This window comes from Heptranchias perlo, chromosome 20, assembly GCF_035084215.1.
Source record: "Heptranchias perlo isolate sHepPer1 chromosome 20, sHepPer1.hap1, whole genome shotgun sequence".
In the NCBI taxonomy this organism is placed as follows: Eukaryota; Metazoa; Chordata; class Chondrichthyes; order Hexanchiformes; family Hexanchidae; genus Heptranchias; species Heptranchias perlo.
This window is the reverse complement of record NC_090344.1, coordinates 3,085,304-3,101,706: the sequence shown is the minus strand read 5'-3', so window position 1 is coordinate 3,101,706 and position 16,403 is coordinate 3,085,304. Positions and strand designations below refer to the sequence as shown.

The window sequence follows — 16,403 nt, the reverse complement described above, 5'->3', positions numbered from 1 at the left end:
TCATTTTACTGTTTGTTATCTCGGGGAATTTCATCCTGTTATGGGCGCTGTTTCTGGTGTTTGTAGTTTCTGAGCGAATGTGGTTTATGGGGTATTCCTCTGTATATCTCCCTACATTCGTAAGAGAAATGGGATTCATACTTCAGCTTCTGAGCTGTTGTACAAACACCTGTATTTATGCAATAACACAGACTAAATTCAGAAAGCAGTTGAAAAATGTGGTGAAATATCCATTCATTGTAATTGTCAGGTTAATTAAATAATTTACAGAATGGAAGAATTCCTGACATTAGATTCTTACTTGGACGCTATTCGATTCATCCTCTCCCCTGAACATCCATTCTCCCAAAATGACGCACAGTGGTTACTGTATATACAACCCACAAGATGTCCTCCTTCATCTTCCCAAGTAACTAAGCCTGGACAATAATGGAGCCTTTTCATCTTCATCCATAATCTGCATAACTTTTCTTTCAAATGTGGTCTGTTAGTTTGTCCAATCCATTCACTGCGGTCTCTGCGATTACAAATTAACAATGTTCGATATTTCAGCAAGCAATTTGGGATTATCATAGAATCAACAAATGGTTACAGCGCATAAGCATGCCATTCGGCCCACCCAGCCCCTGCCGGCTATTTACAAGAGCATTCCAGTTCGTCGCATTTCCCCACACTTTCCCTGTAGCCCTTCAAATGTTTTCCCATTAATTATTTACCAAATTCCACTTTGAAAGCCACGATTGAATCTGCTTCCACCACCCTTTCAGGCAACGTATTCCAGTTCAAAATTACTCTCTGGGTAAAGAAGTTTTCCCTCATGTCGTCGGTGGTTCTTTTGCCAATCACCTTAAATCTGTGTCCCCTAATTCTCAACCCGTCCACCAATGGGAACAGTTTCTCTTTATTTACTTTATCTAAAACCTTCATGATTTTGAATACTTGTGTCAAATCTCCTCTTCGCCTTCTCTGCTCTAAGGAGAACAACCTCAGCTTCTCCAGTCTATCCGCATAAATGTAATCACTCATCCCTGGAACGATTCTATTAAATCTTTTCTGCACCCTCTCCAAAACCTTTACATGCTCCCTAATGTACGGTGCCCATAATTGAACACAATTCTAAAGTTGTGGCCGAACCAGTGTTGTATAAAGGTTCAACATAACTCACTTGCTTTTGTACTCTATGCCTCTATTTATACAGCCCAAGGTCCAGTATGATTTTTAAACACTTTCACAACCTGTCCTGCTACCTTCAAAGTTTTGAGTACACGTACTCCCAGGTCTCTCTGTTCCTGCACCCCCTTTAGATTTGTAACATTTAGTTTATATTGCCTCTCCTCATTCTTCCTGCCAAAATGTAATCAGCTCGCATATCTCTGTGTTCAATTTCATTTGCCATGTGTCCGCCATTGCACCAGCCTGTCTATATCCTCTTGAATTCTATCACTATCCTCCTCACTGTTTATTACACTTCCAAGTTTGTGTCTTCTGCAATTTGAAATTGTGCCTGCACACTCAAGTTGAAGTCATTAATATATATCAACATTCAATGGTCCTAGTACTAACCCCTGGGGAATACCCCTATATACCTTCCTCTAGTCCGAATAACAACTGTTCACCACAACTCTCTGTAACCTGTCACTTACCAAATGTAGTATCCATGCTGCCTCTGCTATTTTATTCCGTGGGCTTCAATTTTGCATGTTTCAAAAGTTGACCAAAGTTTATAATAAGTTCAGGAGAGACACTAACAGAGAGCAAATGTAAGATGGATCTCACAGTTCTTGTGATACTCGGATGAAGACGTCATTTCAGACAGTTCTCTGCCATGCGTTTCATATCATTCATGACTGTGGTTGACAGGGTAGAAAACTCACGAATTTCAGTAACAAAGGCACTGTCATCAGCAGAAATTAATTTCCGTAATCTGGTCTCGGGGAGTTTATGTACAGATTAGAAAGGATAGATGCTAGGACTGATCCCTGAGGGAAACCATTGATTTGGTATCTCTGTGGCATGGTGCAGACGGCCAAGTGTACTCTGAAAATTCGGCAAGGGGCCTAATTGGTTAGTCTAAACACGGAAACAGATTGAGTGCTGTGGGGTTGAAACATGTGAGGAAAGCGGAATAGATGCAGGACAGAGGGGAAAAGAGAGAATAAGGAACCGAGCCAAACTAGATAATAACAAACAATCTCGTGAACTGAGCTGCAAAATCTGGAAAGTAGACTAATGTCCTGCGGCTGAGACGATGGTGTGTGCATCTTTAAACTCGCTGTCTCAGTGTGCAGGTATTTTAAGTGGGATGGTGTGTGTCTCTGAGACGATGTGTAGCAGTGCTCTGTGAGAATTGTATTCTTTATCTTACTGTCTCGGTTCTCATTATCCTGTTTCACTGCCTCCATTCCTCCCCAGGATATTTCCCTCTCCTTTTATCTCCGATCCTCCACCTTTGTCTCGCTGTTTCTCCCACTATCTTTGTTTCATTCTCTCTCTCACGCTATCTACCTCTTTCTCCTTGCTTGTACCTCTATCTGCATTTCTCCCTTCTCTCTCGAGATGATGTGCAGCCGAGTGGGAGAATTGCACCCTTTATATTTTCTCTCTCCCCTTACAATCCTATTTCCCTCTCTCTTTTTGTCCTCGACAGTCTCTCCCACTATTTTTGTTTCATTCTCTCACACGCTATCTCCTCTGTTTGTTTTTCTTTCTCTCATGTGATTCTCTATCCGCCTTCCTCCTCACTCTAATCTGGGGACCGGCAATTCGAGATGATGTGTAGCCTAGTGGAAGCAGCGCCCTGTGCACCGTTTATATTTTTTCTCTCTCGCCACTCTCCGGCTCAGTATCCTGTTTTACTGCCTTCCATTCCGCTATCATTCTATTTTCCTCGCCTCTCTGACCCTCGACATTTTCCGCTATCTCTCACCATACCTCTATCTTTGTGCTTGGTGCCTGCATCTCTTCGTTTCTTTCTCAGTGAGCATTTCTTTGTCTGCCCTTCACTCTCCTTGCGTCCCTCTCTGATCTGCATCTCTCCTTTTCATTGTTTCTATCTCAGTGCCTCTCCTCCTTTCTATTGGCTCTGTACCAATCACGGATTCTCGATTTTCATTTTGTTCATAGGATGTGGGCGTCGCTGGTTATAACGGCATTTCATGCCCATCCCGAATTGCCCTTGAGAAGGTGGTGCTGACTGATCTTCTTCAACCGCAGCAGTCTGTGTGGTGATGGTTTCTCCCATAGTGCTGTTGAGAATGGAGCTCCAGGATTGAACCAGCGACGATAAGGGAACGGCGACATATTTCCAAGTCGGGATGGTGCGTGAGTTGGTTTTTGTGGTGTCCGGTTCAATGTTAATTACGACTTTTTTTTAAAGCGAGATTTAACAACTGAGTTGCTTGCTAGGTCATTTCAGAATCAACCACATTGTTCGGGGTGGGGAATCACACAGAGGCCAAACCTGGAAGGGACAGCACATTTTTACCACAATCCATTAATTTCACGGCCACCATTACTGACACTAGTATTTTAATTGCACATTTTATTTAATTAATTGTTTTGGATTAAATTCCCCAGCAGTAGTAGTGGGTTTTCAATTTACAACTCCAGATTACTAGGGCTGTAACTTAACCACTATGCTACCGTACCCTTATGGCGAATCAGATAATGAGAAGGGGTTGATTAATAATCTTGTCGTGCGCGGTCCTTTCGGGAAGAGTGACCATAACATGATAGAATTCTTCATTATGATGGATAGTGAAGTTGTCAAGTTGTCCAATCCGAAACGAGGGTCCTAAATCTAAGAAAATGAAACTGGGAAGGTATGAGGAGTGAGTTGGCTATGATAGTTTGTGAAGCTTCATCGAAATGAATGATGGTGGTTAAGCAATGGCTGACATTTAAGGAACGAATGCATGAATTGCAACAATTTTATACATTCCTTTCTGGTGCAAAAACACAAAAGGAACATCGGCGAAACCATGGCTAACAAAATAAATTAAGGATAGTATTAGATCCAAAGAGGAGTCATATCAAGTTGCCAGAAAAATTAGCAAGCCTGAGATTTGGGAGCAGTTTAGAATTAAGCAAAAAAGGACCAAAAGATTGAATAAGAGGGGAAAATAGAATATGAGAATAAACTTGGAAGAAACATAAAAGTGGACTGTAAAAGCTTCTACATGTATGTAAAAAGAAAACGATTAGTGAAGACAAATGTAGGTTCCTTAAGAACAGAAACGGGAGAATTTATAATGGGGAACAAGGAAATGGCAGAGCAATTAAACACATACTTTAGTTCTGTCTTCACGGAAGAGGACACAAATGACTTCCCAGAAAAGCTAGGGAGACAAGGGACTGGTGAGAAGGAGGAATTAAAGGAAATTAGTATTAGTAAATCACTAGTGCTGGATAAATTAATGGGACTGAACGCTTATAAATCCCCAGGGCCTGCTAATCTGCATCCCAGAGTAATAAAAGAGGTAGCCATGGAAATAATGGATGCGTTACTTGTCATCTTCCAAAATTCGATAGATTATGGAACAGTTCCTGCAGATTGGAGGGTGGCAAAAGTAATCCCACGATTTAAAAAAGGATGGAGAGAGAAAAGAGGGAACTATAGACCGGTTAGCCGAACATCAGTAGTAGGGAGAATGCTGGAGTCCATTATAAAGGATGTGATCACAGGACATTTATAAAGTATCAACGGGATTAGACAAAGTCAACATGGATTTATGAAAGGGAAATCATGTTTGACAAACCTACCGGTGTTTTTCGAGGATGTAACTGGTAGAATAAATAAGGGAGAACCACTGAATGTGTTTTTTTGTATTTTCAGAAGGCCTTTGATAAAGTCCCACATCAGAGGTTTGTGCAGAAAATTAAAGCACATCGGATTGGTGGTATTACACTGGCATGGATTGAAAATTGGTTAACAGACAGGAAATAGAGAGTAGGAGTAAATGCGTCTTTTCGGGGTGGCAGGCAGTGACTAGTGGGGCACCGCAGGTATCAGTGCTTGAGTCCCAGATATTCACAATATATATCAATGATTTGGATGAGGGAACCAAATGTAATATTTCCAAGTTTACTGATGACACGAAACTAGGTGGGATCGTGAATTGTGAGGAGAATGCAAAGAGGCTTCAAGGTGATTTAGACAAGTTGAGTGAGTGGGCAAAAATATGGCAGATGCAGTATTAAGTGGATGAATGTGAAGTTATCCACTTCAGAAGGAAAAAACAGAAAGGCAGAGTATTATTTAAATGGTGATAGATTGGGGAATGTTGATGTACAAAAGGACCTGGGTGTCCTAGTACATCAGTCACTGAAAGCAAACATGCAGGTGCAGCAAGCAATTAGGAAGGCAAATGGTATGTTGGCCTTCATTGCAAGAGGATTTGAGTATAGGAAACGGATGTCTTACTGCAGCTATACAGGACCTTGGTGAGACCACATCTGGAGTATTGTGTGCAGTTTTGGCCTCCTTAGCTGAGAAAAGATATACTTGCCATAGAGGGAGTGCAGCGAAGGTTCACCAGAGTGATCCCTGGGATGGCAGGACTGTCATGTAATGAGAGATTCGGTCGACTCGGTCTGTATTCACTCGAGTTTAGAAGAATGAGAGGGGATCTCAACGAAATATATAAAATTCTGACAGGACGAGATAGACTGGATGCAGGGAGGATGTTTCCCCCTGGGGCGTCCCGAACAAGGGTCACAGCCTCAGGATACGGGATAGGACATTTCGGACTGAGATAAGGAGAAATTGCTTCACTCAGAGGGTGGTGAACCTATGGAATTCTCTACCACAGGAGGCTGTGGAGGCCAAGTCACTGAATATATTTGAGAAGGAGCGAGATAGATTTCTAAGCACAAAAGGCGTCAAGGGGTATGGAGAGAGAGCGGGAATATGGTATTAAGATCAAGGATCAGCCATGATCATATTGAATGGTGGAGCAGGCTCGAAGGGCCGAATGGACTACTCCTGCTGCTATTTTCTATGTACTATGTTTCGTTCTCTGTAATTATCTTTCTGAGCATATCTCTCTCTCTGTCTCTCTCTCTCTGAATCTCTCTCTCTCTTGCTTATGACTCTCTCTGTCTCTCTGCGTGTCACTATCTCTGTCTATCTCTCTCTCCGTATCTCTCTCTGTCCATCGCTCTGCGTCTCTTTCTCACTTTCTCTCTCTCTCTTTCTCTCAGTCTCTCTGTCCATGTCTGTCTCTCCCTAACTCTCTCCCTCTTTCTCTCTCTCTGTCTCTCTCCCTGTGTCTCTCTTCCTCTCAGTGCCTCTCTCTCTCAGTGTGTCTCTCTGTGTTTCACCCGCTCTCTGTGTTTATCACTCACTGTCTGAATGTCTCTCTTTTTTTCTCTATCTTGCTCTGTGTCTATTTCTTTCTCTCTGTCTCACTCTTTCCTTCTCTCTCTCTGACTCTCTTTGTCTCTCTCTCTCTCTGTCTCTGTGCCGCTCTCTTTCCCTTTCTCTATCTCGCTCTCTCTTTCTCCGTTCCTCTGCCTTTCTCTCGCTCACTGTGATCTTTCTCTTTCACCGTTTCTCTCTCTGTCGCTTTCTTCTTCTCTCTCACTGCTCCTCTGTCTGTCTGTCTGTCTCCCCCCCTCTCTCACCCCTGCCTCTATCCCTCTGGGTCATTCCCTGTCTGTGTCTCTCTCTTTCTGTCTCTGTTTCTGTATATATGTATTTGTGCGAGTCTCACTCTATGTGTCTCTCTCTGTTTGCGTCTCTCGCTGTTTCTCCCTCTCATTGTTTCCCTTTTTCTGTCAATCACTCTCTGTTTTTTTCTCACACCCTCTCCCTGTCTCGCTCTCTCTCTCTCTGCTTCTCACTCTGTCCCTCTCCCTCTCTGTCTCTATATCCGTCTCTCTGCAGTGGCTGCTGTGGGTACCTTCCATAGGATGCACTGCAGCAACTCGCCAAGGCTTCGTCGACAGCACCTCCCACACCCGCGACCTTTAAAACCTAGAAGGACAAGGGCAGCAGACACATGGCAACAACACCACCTACACGTTCCCCTCCAAGTCACACACCATCCAGACTTGGAAATATATTGGCCGTTCCTTCAACGTTGCTGGGTCAAAATCCTGGAACTCCCTACCTAACAGCACTGTGGGAGAGCCTTCACGACACGGACTGCAGCGGTTCAAGAAGGCAGCTCACCACCACCTTCTCAAGGGCAATTCGGAATGGGCAATAAATGCCGGCATCGCCAGCGACGCCCACATCCCATGAACAAATGAAAACAATCTCTGCGCTCCTCCAATTCTGGCGTCTTGCGCATCCCCTATTTCAATCGCTCCACCATTGGCGGCCGTGCCTTCAGCTGCCTCGGCCCTAAGCTCTGGAATTCCCTCCCTAAACTTCTCCGCCTCTCTCTCCTTTAACACATACCTTAAAACCTACCTCTTCGACTAAGCTTTTGGTCACCGGTCCCAATATCTCCTTATGTGGCTTAGTGTCAAGTTTTGTTTCATAACGCTCATGTGAAGCGCCTTGTGACATTTTACTACGTTAAAGGCGCTTTATAAATGCGGGTTGCTATTGTTGTGTCCTCTGGTTATCGACCCTCCTGCCAATGGAAACAGCTTCTCCCCATCCATTCTGTCAAAATCCCCTCATAATTTTGAACACCTCTATTACATCTCCCCTTATCCTTTTTGTGACGAACCATCGCCACCGATCCGTCTCTGCAGCGCTCCGAATGCACCACAGGAAATGTATCCCCGTGAATTGAGCTCCTGGACAGTAATACGGAAATTAGTTTGGCTGAGGGATTATGTCCCTAACACAAAGTTTTAGCAAACAAGTTTCCGTTGTGTAGTGGTTATCACGTTCGCCTAAGGCACGAAATGTCCCCGGTTCAAAACCAGGCGGCAACATTTTGAAAACTTGTTCCATTTCAAATGCTAAAATACTGAACGATTCACACTGCTGATTAAATGTGGACAAGTGCGTATCTCCCAGCCCTGTTATTGCAGTCCGCTGGCAGCAGGCGATGAAAGCCAGTGTGATATTGGGGGTGAAGGCTGCATCTAACACTCTCTCACACCCGGTGGGACCTGGCGGAGATTTGATAAGCCCTATCGATTCAACCAAAGTAGGATAAATGAAACGGTGTTTGAGAATCAGTCATATGTATAAAAACATGAGAACTTGTTTGCTATGAAGTAACCGCTGGGCTAAAGCTGACGCCGTTCAAAGGACGCGAACCCACTGAATGTGAAGGATAAGCTCATAACCAGCAGGTCCTGGAAACGTCAAACATCTCCTTCCTTATTCAATAGAGGGAGCAGAGGCGTGTGCATTATCAGACGCCAGCAACTTTAAGAAATATAACAGATAAAGGCACAGATGCAAGTTCCAAATCTTTTCAATGCAAAGTTATTTCACTTTACTTAAAAGGCGACTGCCGTGAGGCTGAAAACAGGTTCCAGTTGATTTGCGTTCACTCGTGATTTGTTTTCCAATGTTTGTCCGTCAGGTTTGCAATTCAATTTTTATTGGATATTGAAGATATTCCAATTTCAGGATGATTGCACAACATACCACGTGTAAAGCAACCATCTTGATAACTCCAATCATCACACGCTCCACATCGACGCTTCAGAGGCCCCAGCACCCCTTTCAATATTGTTTTTCTTAACTCACAGTTTTCAAAAGTGAATTGGATAAACGCTTGGATGGAAACATTTTCTGGACGATGGGGAAACAGCAGGCGAGTGGGATTAACTGGACAGCTCTTTCAGAGAGCTGGCACAGGCACGATGGGCCGAATGGCGCTGTCTTATTCTATGATTCTATTAATAGATCGATTTCCGCCTTTCACTGAGCCTCCCTAAATGGAGCGCAGTAATCGTGTCCCTGTGAAATGAGCTCCTGAACAGTAATTCGGAAATTAGCGTGGCTGAGCGGTTTAAAACTGGTTATGCTCCTAACATGAAATTTCCTCTCTAAATTTGATAAGTTTATCAATTATCTGCCCCCTTTCGATCTTAAATGTCTTTACATATTTTTTTGATCTCGTCATCTACCGTCATGCCCACAATATTAGTGTCCCTGGTAAATACTGAAGCAAGGTGATTATTAAATATTTCTGCCATTTCGCTGTCATTGCCTTTGAGTTTGTCGCGTTCATCCCTGGGTGGCCCTATTCCTATCCTAAATTTTCTTTGGCTGTTAATGTGTCCAGAATACTTTGCTTTTTTGATATTCCTTTTTGCCTTTCTAACAGTTCGTTTGACTTCTTTCCCAGTCTTCTCACATTCCCATTTGTCATCCTCTCCTTTATTGTCTAGTTTGTGCCTTTTTCAATCGTTTCAATTTTGCCCGTATTTCTTTATTCATCCCTGGTGTATCATTTCTGGCTAGTTTGTTCTTGTATTTTAGTGGGATATATTTCTCCTGGACGTTATTGATCACCGTTTTAAATGTTTCCCATTGCTGTTCTATTTCTTTGTCCAGGTCATTAATATGTCAAACATTTCACCGTTCAAAACTTCTCAAGTCACAAATCCATGACAAAGCCAGTTGCTTTTATGGGAGGAGCAAATCGACTTGGCAGAAAAATTAGCTGCAGCCCAATCCGCAAATAAAATATTTCCATGGAGCAGTAAAAATGGGAAACGTCGGAAGGGGGATTCGAACCTACGCCTCCATAAAAAACTGCGACATGAACGCAGCGCCTTAGACCACTCGGCCATTCTGACGAGCATTTGAGTTTTTCATTCTCCATCATTTCTGCACTGTTCGCCAGTGAAGGCAGCACAAAAGTTTAAAATGGCATTTTTTTTAACGTGGGGCTCGAACCCACGACCTTGAAATTAAAAGTATCAGACCCTACTGACTGAGCTAGCCGGGCTTATATGCACTCAGCCGCCTTATCTCTTATTGTAGCAAGCAGAAGACTCCATTTCCAAATTATTGGAATCAATTCTGAGGGACAGGATAAACTGTCACTGAGAAAGGCATGGACTTATCATGGACAGTCAGCACGGATTTGTTAAGAGGAGGTCGTGTCTGACTAACTTGGTTGAATTTTTCGACGAGTTGATAAGGAGGATCGATGAGGGTAGCGCAATTGATGTCGTCGGAACGGAATTTAGCAAGTCTTTGAAAAAGTTCCCACAAAGCAGATTGGTCAAAAATTAAAGGCCCATGGGATCCAAGGCAATGTAGCTTGTTGGATCCAAAATTAGCTCAGTAGCAGGAAGCAAAGGGTAATGGTCGACGGGTGTTTTTGCGGCTGGAAGGCTGTTTGCAGTGGGGTGCCGCAAGGCTCGGTATCAGGTCCTTTGCTTTTTGTGGTATACATTAACGATTTGGACTTAAACGTAGGGGGCATGATTACGAAATTTGCGGGTGAAACAAAAATAGGCCGCGTGGTTGATAGCGAGGAGGAAAGCTGTAGACTGTGAGGGTTCAGGCAATTTTCTGCGAACAAAGCACTTTGTCTATCTCTCTTTGAACTAACTTTGAACGAATCCGTGCGTTTGACCCGGCACAGGCACGATGGGCCGAATGATCTCATCTTGTGGACAAACATAATACGATGATACTAAGTGTTGTCGGACAGAAAAGCAACACATTCCAAATAGGAGCAGAGAGAGGAAACTAGTCGAACAGCATAACAGCACGGTGAGATATTATACTTGAGAAGGATGAGGAGGGATAGTTTATCATGGTGGAAGTCACATCGGATATCAATTGTGACTTTGATAAGGACCATTTCATGCTGCGACAGGGGCGGACACCAAATTGGAGAGATTCAGCCCGGGCGCGGCCCCTTTCGTGCGCGGTGAGACGGGGTGGGGGTGCAGGTTGCGAAGTGGCGGGGGGGGGGGCGGGGGCGGTTGTCAGAGCTGGGGCTCACCAGGGGAAGCAGCATAAAAGTTTAAAACGGTACTCGCCCAACGTGGGGCTCAAACCCACCACCCTGAGATCTCATGCTCTCGCAATGAGCGTCGCTGCAGATCAGTTTTCTCTTGTTCAAAGTTATTTACTTATTGAAGTAAAGGGAAGAGTTCTTAAAGAAAAGGTGAAGCAGCCACTGTCTGTATCTCTTGCTGTACTTGAAACAACACATGCCAAATAAGAGCAGAGAGAAAACACCATTCAGTTACCCATTGTGTAGAGTGGGATGCCACCGGTTTCCGCAGTGTAATCGTTATCCTTATTCGCTTTGCACGCGAAAAGTCCCGGTTCAATCCCGGGTGGAAACATTATGTTGGAACTTGGTCTCCATAAACATCCTGACGGATTTTCTTCTCCTGCCGAAAATGGAGACAGTGGCTCTTCCCTTATTCTTTAAAAGCTGCATCTTTTACTTCATTAAAGAGATAACTTTGAGTGCGAGAAAACTGATGCACAGTGACGCTCATTTCAAGTTTTATTCCCTTTTCATCTGGATAGATATATTGGCTTTGAACAGAGTGGATTTTTGAAAGGAGTTGGTTCGGGTGGGATCGACAAACCTTTTTCGCTGGTGGCAGACAAGGGAACCTAAACAATCACCTGCCAAGTTCTCCTGAATTCTAAGGTGCAATGGGAGACCGACCAACAAAAACCCTTTCATTGACCGTGGAGATTCAGACAATTTTCGGATCACAAAGTACTCAATCCATTTCTCTTGTCTATTTCCCGGTGTTTCCGGATACTGTCTGCATCTCTGCCCTGTGATTATCTCACTATGTGTCCACCTACAGGTTGTTTTTTGAAAGAAGACGTGTGTTTGTCTTCTGTTTGTTACATTAAATAAATGAGGCCATCAGGTGCTTCCCTCCCTGACACGGGGGAACCAGAGGCAGACTTTAGAGCAGGGTTCTGTTAATTGTGAAGACGCAAAGAAAACATTAATTGCGGAATTATACAAACCAGCTCGAAGGAAAATGTGGAACCGCGACGTGATTTGAACACGCAACTTTCTAATACTGTAGTCAGACGGGCTACCGTTGCGCCACAAGATATGTGCATACTTATAAGTGTTTGTTTATGTGAATGTTTATCAAGCACCGCTTTATTTCTCCAATATTGGTGCAATGGGTTGGCTTTCAAATCCCCGCCCACTTTTACCGGATGTCAGGCAGCATCAGAAGTTGCCTTCACCTGTCAGCGGCAGCACGGCGCTCGCTTCCATCGCCTGCTGTCAGCGGACTGCAGCAAATCCAATTACATTCAACCTGCACCCAGAATTATCACATCACAGGCAAAGGATGCAGGAAACTGCTCAAGATACATAACAGGACGGGAAACTTCTGAAAAACACTTAGACTTTCGATGTTTGGATTTTGGTCAGAACTGCAAAAAAAGAGAGTGTGAAAATATAAACTATGGGTGTGATGTTTATATATAAAGTGAATGTTTGTTCGCGGATTTCTCCCGTTACTGTCGCAACTATGGGTTGCTAATCCATCAACAACAACTTCCGCTTGATTTTAGCCCGAGTGGTTACAAAATTGCAAGTTTAATTGATTGACTTACAACAGAGTTGCACTCCAGCTGTCTTCAACATTACATTCAACGGTATTATAGTTATAATACAACTGTCTACAGATTACATTAATGACAAGCAATCAACACAACCTGACCTGTCTGCGAATCCAGGTCGATCAGACCTGACATTTGCAGACTGCCTGTGGCAATGGACTTCTGACTGTCCCCTATTGAGAGCTCGAACATTTGAGAAGGGAGCATGCCCGATCTTTATACGATTCGGTTGCATTGTTCTGTACGTAAGCACCGCTGATCTTAACTCATGATCGTAAACCATCCCACTTTGCTGACTCTCAGAAATCACGAAGGTTTGTTTAATGTCGTAATGTTTATTTAGCCTTTGTCCGTCATCAGGTTATGTATGTTACACTAGGTTAGCTCAACCTGGAGTTCAGATGTCCAGGACACCCAAGTCTCTCTGGACATCAACATTTAATAGTTTCTCACCATTTAAAAACATTCGGTTTTTCTTTTCTTTCTACATATATCCCTGTATATATCCCTTTGCAGACTCTTTGTGTCCTGCTCACAGCTTACATTCCCACCTAGCTTTGTACCATCAGCAAACTTGGATACATAACACTCGGTTCCTTCATCAAGTCATTAAATGTCTTCTATAGGCATAATAATAGTAAACGGTTAGTAGGAGGAGAGGTAAGACCGATTAGGGACCAAAAAGGAGATCTAAGCATGGAGGCAGATGTACTAAATAAATACTTTGCATCTGTCTTTACTGAGGAAGAACATGCTGCCAAAGTCACGGTAAAAGGGGATGTTTTGAGATACTGGATGGGGTGAAAATTGATAAAGAAAGGTACTAGAAAGGCTAGCTGTTCTTAATGTAGATAAGTCACCTGGTCCGAATGGGATGCATCCCAGGTTGCTGAGGGAAGTAAGGATGTAAATTGCAGAGGTCCTGGCCATAGTCTTTCAATCCTTCTTAGATACAGGTTTAGGTTCCAGAGGACTGGAGAATTGCAGATGTTACACCCCTGTTCAAAAAAGTGTGCAAGGATAAACCTAGCAACTACAGGCCAGCCAGTTGAACCATGGAGGTGGGAAGCTTTTGGAAATGATAATCTGGGACAAAATTAATAGTCATTTGAAGAAGTGTGTATTGATAATATAAAGCCACTGTGGATTTGTTAAAGGCAAATCATGATTGAGTTTTTGTGATGAGTTAACAGAGAGGGCCGATGAGGGCAATGTGGTTGATGTTGTGTAAAAGGCCTTTCAAAAGGCGTTTGACAAAGTGCCACAAAATAGGCTTGTCAAAAGGGGCGAGAGTGGCTGCTTCCTTATTCTTTCAAAGCTCTTTCTTTTACTTCAATCAACAGATAACTTTGAGTGAGCGAAAAATGATCCACAGTGAGACTTATTTCAAGTTTATACCCTTTGAATCTGAAAGGATATATTGGCCTTGGAAGGAGTGCAGCACAGATTCACCAGATTGTTACCAGGGTGCAATGCGTTAAATTATGAGAAGAGGCTACATAAACTAGGCTAAAATCACACAAGTCACAGTGCAAAAAGTTTTCATTTTTGATACATACATTGATGACCTGGACTTGGGTATACAGGGTATAATTTCAAAGTTTGCAGATGACATGAAATTCGGGAATGTAGTAAACAATGTGGTGGATAGTATCAGACTTCAGGAGGACATAGACAGCCTGGTGAAATGGTCTTTATTAATAGAGGCCTAGTACAAAAGCAACAAAGTTATGCTAAACATTTATAAAACACTGGTTAGGCTGCAGCTGGAGTATTGTGTTCAATTCTGGGCACCACACTTTAGGAAAGATGTCAAGGCCTTGGAGAGGGTGCAGAGGGGATTTACCAGAATGGTACCAGGGATGAGGGACTTCAGTTATGTGGCGAGAATAGAGAAGCTGGGAATATCCCCTTAGAGTAGAAAAGGTTAAGGGGAGATTTGATAGAGGTGTTCAAAATCATGAAGGGATTTTGATGGAGTAAATGAGGAAAACAATGTTTTCAGTGGCAGAAGGGTCGGTAACCAGAGGATACAGATTTAAGGTAATTGGCAAAAGAGCCAGAGAGGACACGAGGGAAGTTAATTTACGCAGCGAGTTGTTATGATCTGGAATGCGCTGCCTGAAAGGGCGGTGGAAACAGATTCAATAGTAGCTTTCAAAAGGGGATTGGATAAATACTTGAAGGAGAAAAATTTGCAGGGCTTATGAGGAAAGAGCTTATGGGTGGTGAGACTACTTGGATAGCTCTTTCAAAGAGCTAGCACTGGCACGATGGGCCGAATGATCTCCTTCTGTGTTGCAACATATTAAGTGTTGCTGAACGGAGAAGCAACACATTCCAAATCAGAGACAGGAGACTAAGTCAGTTCCCCATTGTTTTTAATAAAAAAGCAGCGGTTTCCGTAGTGTAGCCGTTATCACGTTTGCTTTACACGCGAAAGGTTCCCGAGCGGGAACATTCTGTCGGAACCTGCTCTCCATAAACATCCAAGGAGGAGATTTTTTCTCCTGCCAAAAAGGGCGATAGTGGCTGCTCCCTTCTTCTTTAAATGCTGCATCTTTAATTCACTAAACAGATAACTTTGAGGGAGAGAAAACTGATCCTCAGTGACGCTCATTTCAAATTTTATACCCTTTTACTCTAAAAGGGTATACTGGCCTTGGAAGGAGCGCAGCCCAGATTTACCAGAATGTGAGCAGGGATCGAAGGGTTAAATTATGAGGAGCGGTTACATACTTGTATTCCCTGGAATATAGAAGGCTTTTCTGGATTTTGAAAGGTAGACAGACAAGCTGGTGAGGGAGTCCAGGACAATATCACAATATCGCAGCAGCTGGTTTCCGGGTGAAAACGGCCCGACGCATCACTGTGAGTTCAAGAGACTCTCGGTGCCGCGTCCTGTGCAGTGAATGTCAAGACTTTTAAAAGGTGCAGAAAGTGTTGGGGGTACAGATACACAAACCTCTCTGATGGAAATGAGAATTTGTCAGAGGTTGCAGCCTTCCCTACTTCTCTTGCATTTTGCGAGGCATCTGTTCCGGTTTAAACTTACAAACTGCGTGAGTTGGTGATCACGGCACAGCAGTCTCAGCGGTCCCGGGTGAGACAGAGAAAAAGCAGCCCGGGCGCGGCCAGAATGTGCGCGGTGACACTGCAAGGGGGTGGTGGAAGTCAGAGGTGGGGCTCTCCCCTGAAAGCAACATAAAAAGTTTAGAACAGAAATCGCCCAACGTGGGGCTTGAACCCACGACTCTGAGATTAAGAATCTCATGCTCTACCGACTGAGCTAGCTGGTCTTGAAAAGCCAAGCCACTCTTGTCTTTCATTGCAGTAAACTCGTCCCTGGGCGTCCATGTGCAACAATCTAAAGATAACGTCTTTTTCTTTGGCTGTGTTTATTTGTGTGTGTGTGTCCACCTGCAGGTTGATTTTGAACGAATACGAGTGTTTGTCTTCTGTCTGTAACATTAAATAAAAGAGGGCATCAGACGCTTCCTTCCCTGACACTGGGGAACCAGTGAGACAGACTTGTTATTGTGAAAACTCAAATAAAGCATTAATTGAGGAATTATACAGACTCTTTTCAGCGCCAAAAGTAGCTTTACAATATAAACACCCCAATAAATAAATACATAATACAGATACATGTAAATCAATTTGCAACTAACAGAGTGATGAAACCAGAAATATTATTTGTGCCGAATACAAACACTCCCAGATATATTGCGAAATCTGAAATGCCTTCCCTGGTGGACGCTCTCACCGCCCCAACGCGGGTTCGATTCCGTTTCAGGGAATTTGCGGTTACAAAAACAAGTGCCAATTTTGTAGAATCATAGCAAATTTACGGCACAGAAGGAGGCCATTCCGCCCATCGCCTCCGCGCCGGCCGAAAATAAGCCAC

The 16,403-nt window shown here is 43.5% G+C and overlaps 1 non-coding gene across 1 annotated transcript; it reads right to left on the bottom strand.

Annotated features, from left to right (window-relative positions):
• Positions 1-15,722: 15,722 nt before the first annotated feature.
• On the bottom strand, positions 15,723-15,795 carry trnak-cuu (transfer RNA lysine (anticodon CUU)). The gene has a single exon. It is a non-coding gene; the product is annotated as a tRNA-Lys (tRNA).
• Between the last annotated feature and the right edge of the window lie 608 nt (positions 15,796-16,403).